At 35.6% G+C, this 10,322-nt stretch overlaps 1 pseudogene; it reads right to left on the reverse strand.

Moving 5' to 3' along the window:
- Positions 1-331: 331 nt before the first annotated feature.
- Positions 332-988, reverse strand: LOC101976852 (NADH dehydrogenase [ubiquinone] flavoprotein 2, mitochondrial pseudogene; annotated as a pseudogene).
- Positions 989-10,322: the final 9,334 nt, after the last annotated feature.

Genomic DNA, 10,322 nt, shown 5'->3' on the forward strand with positions numbered 1-10,322 from the left:
ACTATACAATCGATGAAGTCAATCCTGGGAGGGACTTAAACTAAGATTACAAATTATACTTATATTCATATTGACATTACTAACATTTTTAATTCAATAATGTACTTATAACCCTGAATATCTTAGATTATTTTCAATAGGGGCTCTTAAAACATGCATATATGTAGCTTTCCTATATCAATTTAACTTGATCCAAGAATAGAATGTAGAATACCTGGAGAAATTGCTAGAATTGAGACTCCTTGTATTGCTTCTAAGGGCTCCATATATATATAAAATATAAATAAAATATTTTATTTCTGTAAATAACATATTTACAGTTGATTATAAATTAAAGGTCTGCTTGCACACCAAAGCCATGTCCTTTGGGTGGTTAGGTCAAAGAGGTAAGACCTCCAGCTGGCTCAGGACAGAAACATCCACTCCTTGGCCCAGGTTTTGGAAATTTGCCTGCTTTGAGCTCATCAATATTTCTTCAATATACTTTGGTGTCAGATCCTCATAGTAATTGGCATTTATTGGAACCATCAGTGCATGTACGCAGACCCCTAAACATTTCACCTCTATAAGGGTGAAAGTTTGTCAGGTGCAGTTTTCCCAACCTTTATTCCAAGCTTCTTTTGAATGACTCCCAATATGCTGTCAGAGTTTTGAAGATGTTGTAGTGCAGACTTGAATGTGATACTTTCCAACTGGCTTTCGATTATACATTGTATAAAAAGTTGCTACTTCATATACTCTCATTGGAGGTACTTGTAAATTTTCTGCAACCTTGTTCATAGCAGAGATGGGCAACCACCCATTCTGCCTTTGAGCCAAATCCAGGACTGGAAGCACAGCTGTTGCTTTATGCTCTGCTGGATAGTTCTTTACAATTGCTTTTATGCTCTTACAGTTTTCTGGTGTGAAATCAAATGGGATATCTAGGTTATTCTCAGGAGTATCCCTGTGCACAAACAAGGCTCCTCCAGCACCATTCTGCACAGCTGTCTTACGCAAATTCCTTGTCTTCTCCACCCCGCAGTAAGGCCTGCTGGCCAGCCCCCAGCATCAAGGAGCAGAATTCAGCGGACTGAATTATTTGCCTTTCGCTGCCTCGCCAAACCAAACCATAATCCCGATAATCCCGAGAGAGCCTGGGACGCATGGCAAGCACGCTCCCAAACTCAGGCATCGCGTCCAGATTGGTGCGTAGTACTCTATGCGGAGGGCTTTAAGGGCTCTTAACAAAACTGAATTTGCCAGCTAAAACCCCCAATTGATTAGGGATAAAATAGAAATACCAATGCATTATACTTAATTGCTTTAAGATGAAATTATTTAAGATGAAAATCACTATATGAATAAAAACAAACCCCACAAACATAAATTTTAAAAGTAAAATAGGTGCATGTTTTAGTCAGGTTTTTTTGCTGTTGTGACCAAAAAACCTGCCGAGAACAATTTTAAGAGAAGGAAAAGTTTATTTGGTGCTCATGGTTTCAGAGGTCCGCAGACAGCTAACTGCATTGCTCTTTGTGGAGGTGAGGCAGAACATCATAGCAAAAAGGTGTAAAGGAAAAAAGCAACTCAGGACATGGTAATCTGGAAGTAGAGACAGAACCCTTCCTCACTGGGGACAACAGGTATCCCAAAGGCACACCGCCAATGACACACCTCCTCCAGCCACACCCTACCTGCCTATAGTTACCACCTAGTTAATCCCTTTCTGAGGAATCAAGGCACTGGTTAGGGTAAGGCCCTCACAACTCAACCATTTCACCTCTCAACTTTCTTACATTGTCTCTCACATGAACATTTGGGGTACACCTAAGATCTAAATTATAACATTGCATATGGAAAAGAATTGAAACATTATAAAAAGCTGTTGAGATGACTAACTCAACTATCCCAAAATGGGGCTCTTGGGCTGGGGATGTGGCTCAAGCGGTAGGGCGCTCGCCTGGCATGCGTGCGGCCCCGGGTTCAATCCTCAGCACCACATACAAAGATGTTGTGTCCACCGAAAAATAAAAAATAAATATTAAAAAATTCTCTCTCTCTCTCTCTCTCTCTCTCTCTCTCTCTCTCTCTCTCTCTTTAAAAAAAAAAAAACAAAAAAAACACAAAATGGGGCTCTGCTGCATTTAAAATATAAGACAAAATGAAAGCCAAGACACCTTGATGTGATTGCAAGTGAGGACGGAAAGACTGCCTGCTTTGTGGCATTGAGTGGAACCTGCTTTGTTACATGATGTCAACTGTAGGCCCTTACAACTCAACAGAAGATGGATATGCAGACAGTGTGTTTGGAGGACAACTGCCAGTGATCCCTGGTGAGGTATGCTTAAACTTGCTGAAGACGAATGATCTCTGTTTTTTATGCACAAGTAAGCTTGAAATGTGACTTGACAACAAAAAAATTCTCCAGATTCAACTCTGAACCAGTATCTAAAATATCTTTGATGATTACATAATGCGTGGAATTAGAAGAAACCACTTCTGGATGGAGAAGAGATGAGAAATACTGAGCAGAGTCACTGGGAGAAGAAAGTCCTTTTCAGCTGTCCACAGTGCTGGGGCCTGTCCCAGGGCACTCTGGCCTCCCCTTCACACCTTCCACAAAACCCCTGTCTGTGGCTTTTGCTCCAGAAGCCCAGACCCTGTGTCTGAGTCACTTTCTACCAGCAGTACAGACAGATATCAGTAATTGTTTAATTGTATGAGTAAACTATTGTGACTCACTAAAAGTAAATATATATATATATATATACATTATCCCGAATAAGGCAGAGAGAATTATGTACTTTGTGAAGGTTGTTTTAGTCATTGTTGCTGATAAATTAGAAGGGATTTTTTTGAATACTGGATTTTCAGCATATTATTGGTTTTCCCTACTTAGAACATCACTGAATCAACAATGTTTGTTCAGACATTGTCATCTTACAGCTAGTGTCATGACCTGCCCATTATTTCTTAATGAGATGACTGCATTTTTAAAAATTTAAGCCAACACACCTTGAAAAAAAGTTAAGATTCAATTAAAAAAAAGAATCATCTAAAATCCCTGCCTTTTCAAGGAATATTAAAGACTAGAAAATATGAAAATCTTTCACTACAAAAAGCTAAATATACTGGATAAAATGTAGCAAGCATTCTATTAAGTGCAGAGGTAAGATTTCAGTAAAATAGTTACTAAGGGCCCTAAAACAAGAGAGAACTACATCATGGTGTGACACCTTTACCTCCAAGCCAAGAAGTTAACTTAATAATCAGCTATAACCTGGTAGTATTCTTGTGAAGCCTGATAGAAACAAATTGAAATGAAATGCTCTGAAACTCAGTCTTTCAAGATTTTTATGGATAAATCTCAGCTTAAAATGAAGTCATCTTCCAAAATATAAAACCCAAAGGGGAACAATCTTTTATGACCAACTATCAGCAGATAAGATAAAGATAGCAGATCAAAGTTCCAAATAACTATATAACTATAAGATGTCAAATAAGGAGAGGAAACATGATTAAAAATATATATATAAAAGTTTTTTAATGTATTTTTGCAAACAAAGTAGAATTATGGAAATGAAAAACGTAGTCATTAAAAATGAAACTCATCAGATTTGTGTGTGTGTGTGTGTGTTATAAGAGGATTAGTTAACTGTATAACTGACCTGAAGAAGTTTTCCAGACTGTAAGAGAGAAAGAGGTGATGTGGGTGAGGAAGAGAGGAGAGGGGAAGGGAGAAGAGAAAGAATTTGCAGAATATGTTAACTAAAAGAAATGATATAAAAATCTAGTAGGAGTGCTAAATGGAAAGAGCAAAGAGAATGGAAGATTGACAGGCTTCATTAGAGGGAAATATAATGGCTGGAGATTATAGATAAATATGTAGATTCAAAAAGGGAAATAAATTCCAAACTAGAGTAAATAAATTAATGATAGTGAAACAGCAGAATTCTAACACAGAGCAAAAATCTTAAAAGCAACCTAGATAAAAGGATAAAAGAGCACTTGTAAAAGAATACCCGTTAGGATGATCACAGTTGTGTCTTTGGCAGTAATAAAGTCATAAATCAATGGAAACAATGACCAGACTATACAGTGAACTATGCCCTCAGGTTTTAAAAATGAAACCTTTTTGAAAGAAAAAAAAAATAAAAAAGATTGGTTGAATCATCTTTCTTCCTGCCAAAGCATGCTTGGCAGACTTTCAATAAAGGAACAGAAAAACCTGGCAACCAGCAGCTGAACCCAGCCGTTCAAGTGAATATTAAATCCAGAGGTATTTTTCCACTAACTAGGGGTATGTGATTCTATAAAGGAATATGGTTGGGTTAGATAAGGGGTGGAATGGGGAGTTGGAAACGTTATTGAAGAAACAGCAAGTAATGGCTGGCGCTATATCTGATAGTGGTAGCAACCCAATCTAGTTTTGTTTGTTTTTTTAATCCAATTTTGATTTTGACTGTTTCAACAACAGTGGGCAGCAATATCTAATTTATGTTAGGCTCAAATGCACCAATCTGTAAAGACTGTCACAAAATGTTCTTAATGCTAAATAATTTGTATATGAAATGTATTTAATAAAACTATAAATAAATTTCACCTAGTTTGTTTAGATTACAGAGTACTTATTTCTTGTGAATTATATTTTTATATACATTTTTACTATAAAAGAAATTCACATTTGCTGTAGAAAATGTGGAAGACATTTATGTCACAGGAAAATTTTTAAATCTCCTTTAATCTTACCATCCCAAGAAAATACTGGATATGGAGAAATTTAGGATATTTCAAGTCTTGCTGAATATTTAATTAACTTTTTGTGCCTGTGTGTGTGTATGTGTGGTATTGGAAATTGAACTCAGGAGTTTCTCTACCACTGAGCTATATGCCAAGTACTTTTTTTTTTTTTAAGACAGAGTCTCACTATATTGCCCAGACTGGCCTCAAACTTGCAATCCTCCTGCCCCAGCCTCCTGAGTAGCTGGGATTACTGGCATGCACCACTGTGCCAGTCTAATTAAACTTTTTACTTTTGAGGCAATTATAGATTTACATGCAATTCTAAGAAATAATCCAGACTAATCCTGGGTACTCTTTACACAGTTTCCCCTCAATGGGAAACTTTCAAAAAACTATAGTACAACATCACAGCCAGAATAGTAATGTTAATACAATCAAGATAAAGCACATTTTATTTATCACAAATTATTGCCCAGGTTATTCTGTAGTTACACCCACTTTCCTCCTGTCCCAACCACTTCTTTAATCCTGAAACCCATTATTCTACATTTCTATGATTTCATCACTTTGGGGTGAGGGGGATGATACCAGAGATTGATCTTGTGTTAATGTCAGGGACATTCGATTATTGAGCCACATCCCCAGCCCTATTTTGCACTTTATATAGGGACAGGGTCTCACTGAGTTGCTTAGTGCCTCGCTAAATTGCTGAGGCTGCCTCTGCCTCCCAAGTTGCTTGAATTACAGGAATGTGTCACTGTGCCTAGTCATCCATTTCTATGATTTCATTATTTCAATAATATTATATGAATAGACTTATGCAGTAAATAACTTGTCTGCATTCAGGTTTTCATTCAAGACAATTCTCTAGAGATGCTTCCAGGTTGTAACCTGTGTCAATATTTTTGTTCCTTTTTATTGCTGAGTAATATTGCATAGTGTTATGACTTGAATCTGGAATGCCCCCCCAAAGGCTCATGTGTTGAAGGCTTGGTCCCCAATGCAATAATGTCAGAGGTGGAAATTTTGGAAAGTGATTGGGTCATCATTGATGGATTCATAATTTCTGGGAGGTGATAGAAACTGTACGAATGAGAGCTAATTGTAGGGAATGGGTCTTAAGGACATACCCTTGGGGACTCTATCTTCTCCCCAGCCCCTTTCTCTCTCCCTGCTTTCCAGTCACCATGAAGTAAGCAGCTCTGCTGCACCACATACTACCTACCATGATATTCTGCCTCATTATAGGCCCATACCAATGGGAACAAGTCACCATGAACTGAAATCTCCAAAACCATGAGCCAAAAATAAATCTTTCCTCCTTTAAGTTGATTTTCTTAGGTATGTTGTCACAGTGACATAAATCAGACACACACATGGTAACACACATTGATATATCAGTTTGTATAACCATTGCATTTTAGAAAACATCTGGGTTGTTTCCAGTTGTTAACTACTGCAACTAAAGCTGCTATAGCACTCATGTACAGCTTTTTTCTGTGATATAAGTTTTCATTTATAGGGACAATTTCTGGGTCATATAGTAGCTGTATTATTAATTTTTAAAGAAACTACCAAATGGTTTTTCAGAGTGGCTCCACCTCCTTTCATCCCACCAGTCACCTACAAGAGATCCAATTTCTCCACATCCTCACCGGCTTTTAGTGTTGCCACCTTGTTCTATATGTTAGCCATCTTGGTAGGTGTGTAGTGATATCTCATAATCATTTAATTTGTGATTTTAGTCAATTCCTTGATGGCTATTGATGTTGAACAAATCCTTATTGATAGCTGACAATCTTTTTAGTGAAATGTCTCTTCATATGCTTTGTCCACGTTTTATCTGAATTTTTATTTTTTTTTTATTGTTCAGCTCTGGGAGTTCTTTATGTATTCTAGATACTAGTCTTTATATGTTATTGACAATTATTTTCTCCCACTCTGCAATTTGTTTCTTTATCTACTTGATGAAAAGTTCTTGAACAGAGCAAACATTTTTAACTTTGATGAAGTCCAATTTACAAACTTCTTCTTTCATGGATCTTATTTTGATGCCAAGTATAAGATCTCTTTTTTAAAAAAAAAATAGTAGTAGATAGACAAAATACCTTTGTTTTATTTACTTATTTTTATGTGGTGCTGAGAATCAAACCTAGTGCCTTACATGTGCCAGGCAAGGGCTCTACCACTGAGATACGACCTCAGTCCCAAATACAAAAATTCTTTGAAATCAAGTACTGATGCATGCTACAACATGGGTGAGCCTTGAACACATTATGCTAAGTGAAAGAAATCAGACACAAAAGGCCATGTGTTGTATAATTCCTTTTATATGAATATCCAAAATAGGCAAACACATGCAGAAAGCATATTAGTGACTATAAGAAAGGAAGAGGGAGTGGTAAGTGACTTTTTAGACAGTAAAGAGTTTTCTTTGGGGGTGATGAAAATGTTCTCATACTAGTTATTGGTGGTGGCTTCACAAGATAGTGAAAGTACCAAAGGGTAGTAATGGTAAATTCCATGTATGTTTTGCCACAATTTTTAAAAAGCTTTATTAGAGACATTACAAATTATTTTTGAAATGTCACAATAATAAGCATTCTATATCACTCACTAGGGTTAAAAGTCTGGATTTATGTGCATCCCAAAGTGGATTTTTTTCAGTGTAATTTGTAAATAAATAAATTTTGAAACCTGAAAACAATTATAAGAACAGTTTACCTAGACCTATTTCCCAAATATTTTCTCAGATTTTTTTCCAAAAGTTTTATAATTTTGCAATTTATACTTAATACCTTAGTTCATTTTGAGTTCATCATTGTATAATGTGTGAGACTGGGTCTAAATTACTTTTTCTGCCTATGGATGTTCAATGTTTCTAGAACCATTTGTTGAAAATCTATCTTCCCCCTTGAATTGTTTTGCACTTTTGTTGAAAATCAATTTTGAATATTTGCATGTGGCTCTATTTCCAGATTCTGTAGCCTGTTTCACTGATCTATGTGTCTGTCTCTTTCAATACCACACAGTCTTGACAATCAAAACTGTATAATTTGCCTCAAATTTGGGCAGACTGAGCCCTCCCATTTTCTTCTTCTTCAAAATTGCTCTTGCTAGTCTAGTTTCTTTACCTTTCCATATCAACTTTAAAATAACCTTATCCATATATAGTTTTAAAATTTTTCTTGGATATTGATAGAAGTTACATTAAACTCATATTTGAGAACTAATGTGTTAATATAGCAAGCTCCCAATCTATGAACATGGTACATTTCTCCAATTATTTTACTCTTCTTTAATCAGTGTTGTGTAGTGTTCAGCATACAAATCCTCTTGGATTCACTGACACCACAAGAGAGGAAGGTTTATTAATAGCAGGTGGATGTCTGTCCTATCTCCCTATATACAGTCTCATTACAGAATGGGAATAAGTATGACAGTTTTTTCTATGGTGTTTGGCTAAACCTGAGAGGTTATTATGTGAAAGTTTTTGTCTCACTAGCACATCCTTTTCCTGGTCCTTTGATTAGAGAAAACAAGCTATGTTAGGTCATTTTTAACCCGTATCCATTGCTATTTCCAGCATGCTGAATTCAGCTCCAGGCCTAGGGTATATGCGTGAAAACGAAAACTTAGGGAGCTGTGTCTTTCTTTGGTTCCTTAGGTCCTAAGAATGTCCTCCTCTCTTTTCAGTCTGTCTCTGTTTGCTTTATATATCACGTCCATGATCTTCAGTTGTACTTAGCAAGGGGAACAGGAAAAAGTATGTCTGTTCCATGTTCCAGGAAGCAGAGGTCCTATTTTATTTTCTATTAGTTTAGTTTATAATTTTGTATTAAATGGGGATAATATTAATTTTTCCAACTTAAAAATATATTTCAAATATTTGAAGTTATATTTTAAAAATAGTATAAATTTATAATTTTGGAACTACATATCCTGAGATTTTTCAGCATATTTATATTCATGAGTTTTATAATTTTCTTTGTCTAATTTTCTATTTTTCACTACCATGCCTGGAAGTTTTTCACATAGGAATTGCTTTTCAAATAAAAAATAGCATAGAAGATGATCTATAATGGGGAGAGAATCAGTCTTTAAGGAAGGGGATTCCATGTAGAGAACATTTCAAATATTGTTATTTCCATTTCTTCATGACAGTTACCATGGAGATAATGAGGCCACATAGATTCTGTGCTGAATGGGCATCTAGACTTACTTTCCAGCTTATTATGTCTCCTATGCAACACATTACTAAATATCAAGCATCTTTGATGTTGCTTTTGAATAGCTGCAATAATGAAGATTATATTTGAGAGCACCCAAGTTCTAAAATGAATGGCAAAACCATTATAGAATAACTCACACTAACATAAATTTAATTCTATTGTGGATTATTAGATTTATTCTTTTGCACTTTCTCTCAACATTGAACATTTCCATTATTCCTCAACAACAACATAAACGTCTTCTTTAATAAGTCTTCTTTCTGCCATCACTCTGACAAGAGGAAGAAGAATCTGTGAAAAACATAAAAATAATCTGTGATCAGCATAAAAACAGCTAATATTCTTTCATCACTTTTCATGTGTCTAGTAGTAACGATTCATTCAAAAGGCAGTAAGTATTTTGATTCTCACATCTGTGATGCAGATACTACTCATTTCTCCCATTCATGTATGAGAAAACTGAGTTCCAGGGGTGTTATGTGACTTGTCTACACTATACACAGTAACAGTAACATAACCAAAATTCAATCCATTTTACAAGCTTTAAACACTGTTTAACCTCAGCATGAGAATGATGATTTCTGCAACATCAGATTGTACTAGACAACTCTAAACCTTCTTGGATGGTTCAGCAAAAGTAACCAAAATGACAACTTTTAAGTTTAAAAAAATGTTATTTATTTGCTTCATTCACCCATTTTTTTATGTAGCAGTCACCATTGTATTCTCTCCATAATAAAATACTAGGGAAAATTTTGTTCTTCAAAGATTTGAAAGGGAAATCCATCATGTGTTTGTTCAAAACTATGTATGAAATGCCTATTTGCCAGTCATTGTTCTAAGTACTTAAGATACTTCATTTGCCGGAGCAGAGAAAGATTGGAAAGAGAAAATAAACAGTGACTAAAAGAAATAAGAGATAAGTAAATTTTATGGTATATTTGAAAGTAGAAGTAAAAAAGTCAAAATCAGTGTATGTAAACTTAGTGTGCAGGTTGCCAGCAACATTAAATAGCATAAGAAGATGATGTACAATGGTGAGAGAATCAGTCTTTAAGGAAAGGGATTCCATGTAGAGAACATTTCCAGGGCACTAACTGGGAGATTGTCTGGAATATTTGAAGAATGGCAGGGACTAGTGTGGCTGATGCAAAATGATCCAGTGAAAGAGCAGTAGGAGACATGTATAATCATGAAAGTCACTGGGAATTTGCAGGGGAAGGACCCCTGTTTCTAATAATAGATTTATTGTGATACAATTCAGATACCATAAAATTCCTTTTGCTGAAGTATACAATTCAGTGATTGATAATATATTCACAGAATTGTGCTACCCTCATTATAACTTTAGAATATTTTCATCAC

This window comes from Ictidomys tridecemlineatus, chromosome 4, assembly GCF_052094955.1.
Source record: "Ictidomys tridecemlineatus isolate mIctTri1 chromosome 4, mIctTri1.hap1, whole genome shotgun sequence".
NCBI classification, from domain to species: Eukaryota; Metazoa; Chordata; class Mammalia; order Rodentia; family Sciuridae; genus Ictidomys; species Ictidomys tridecemlineatus.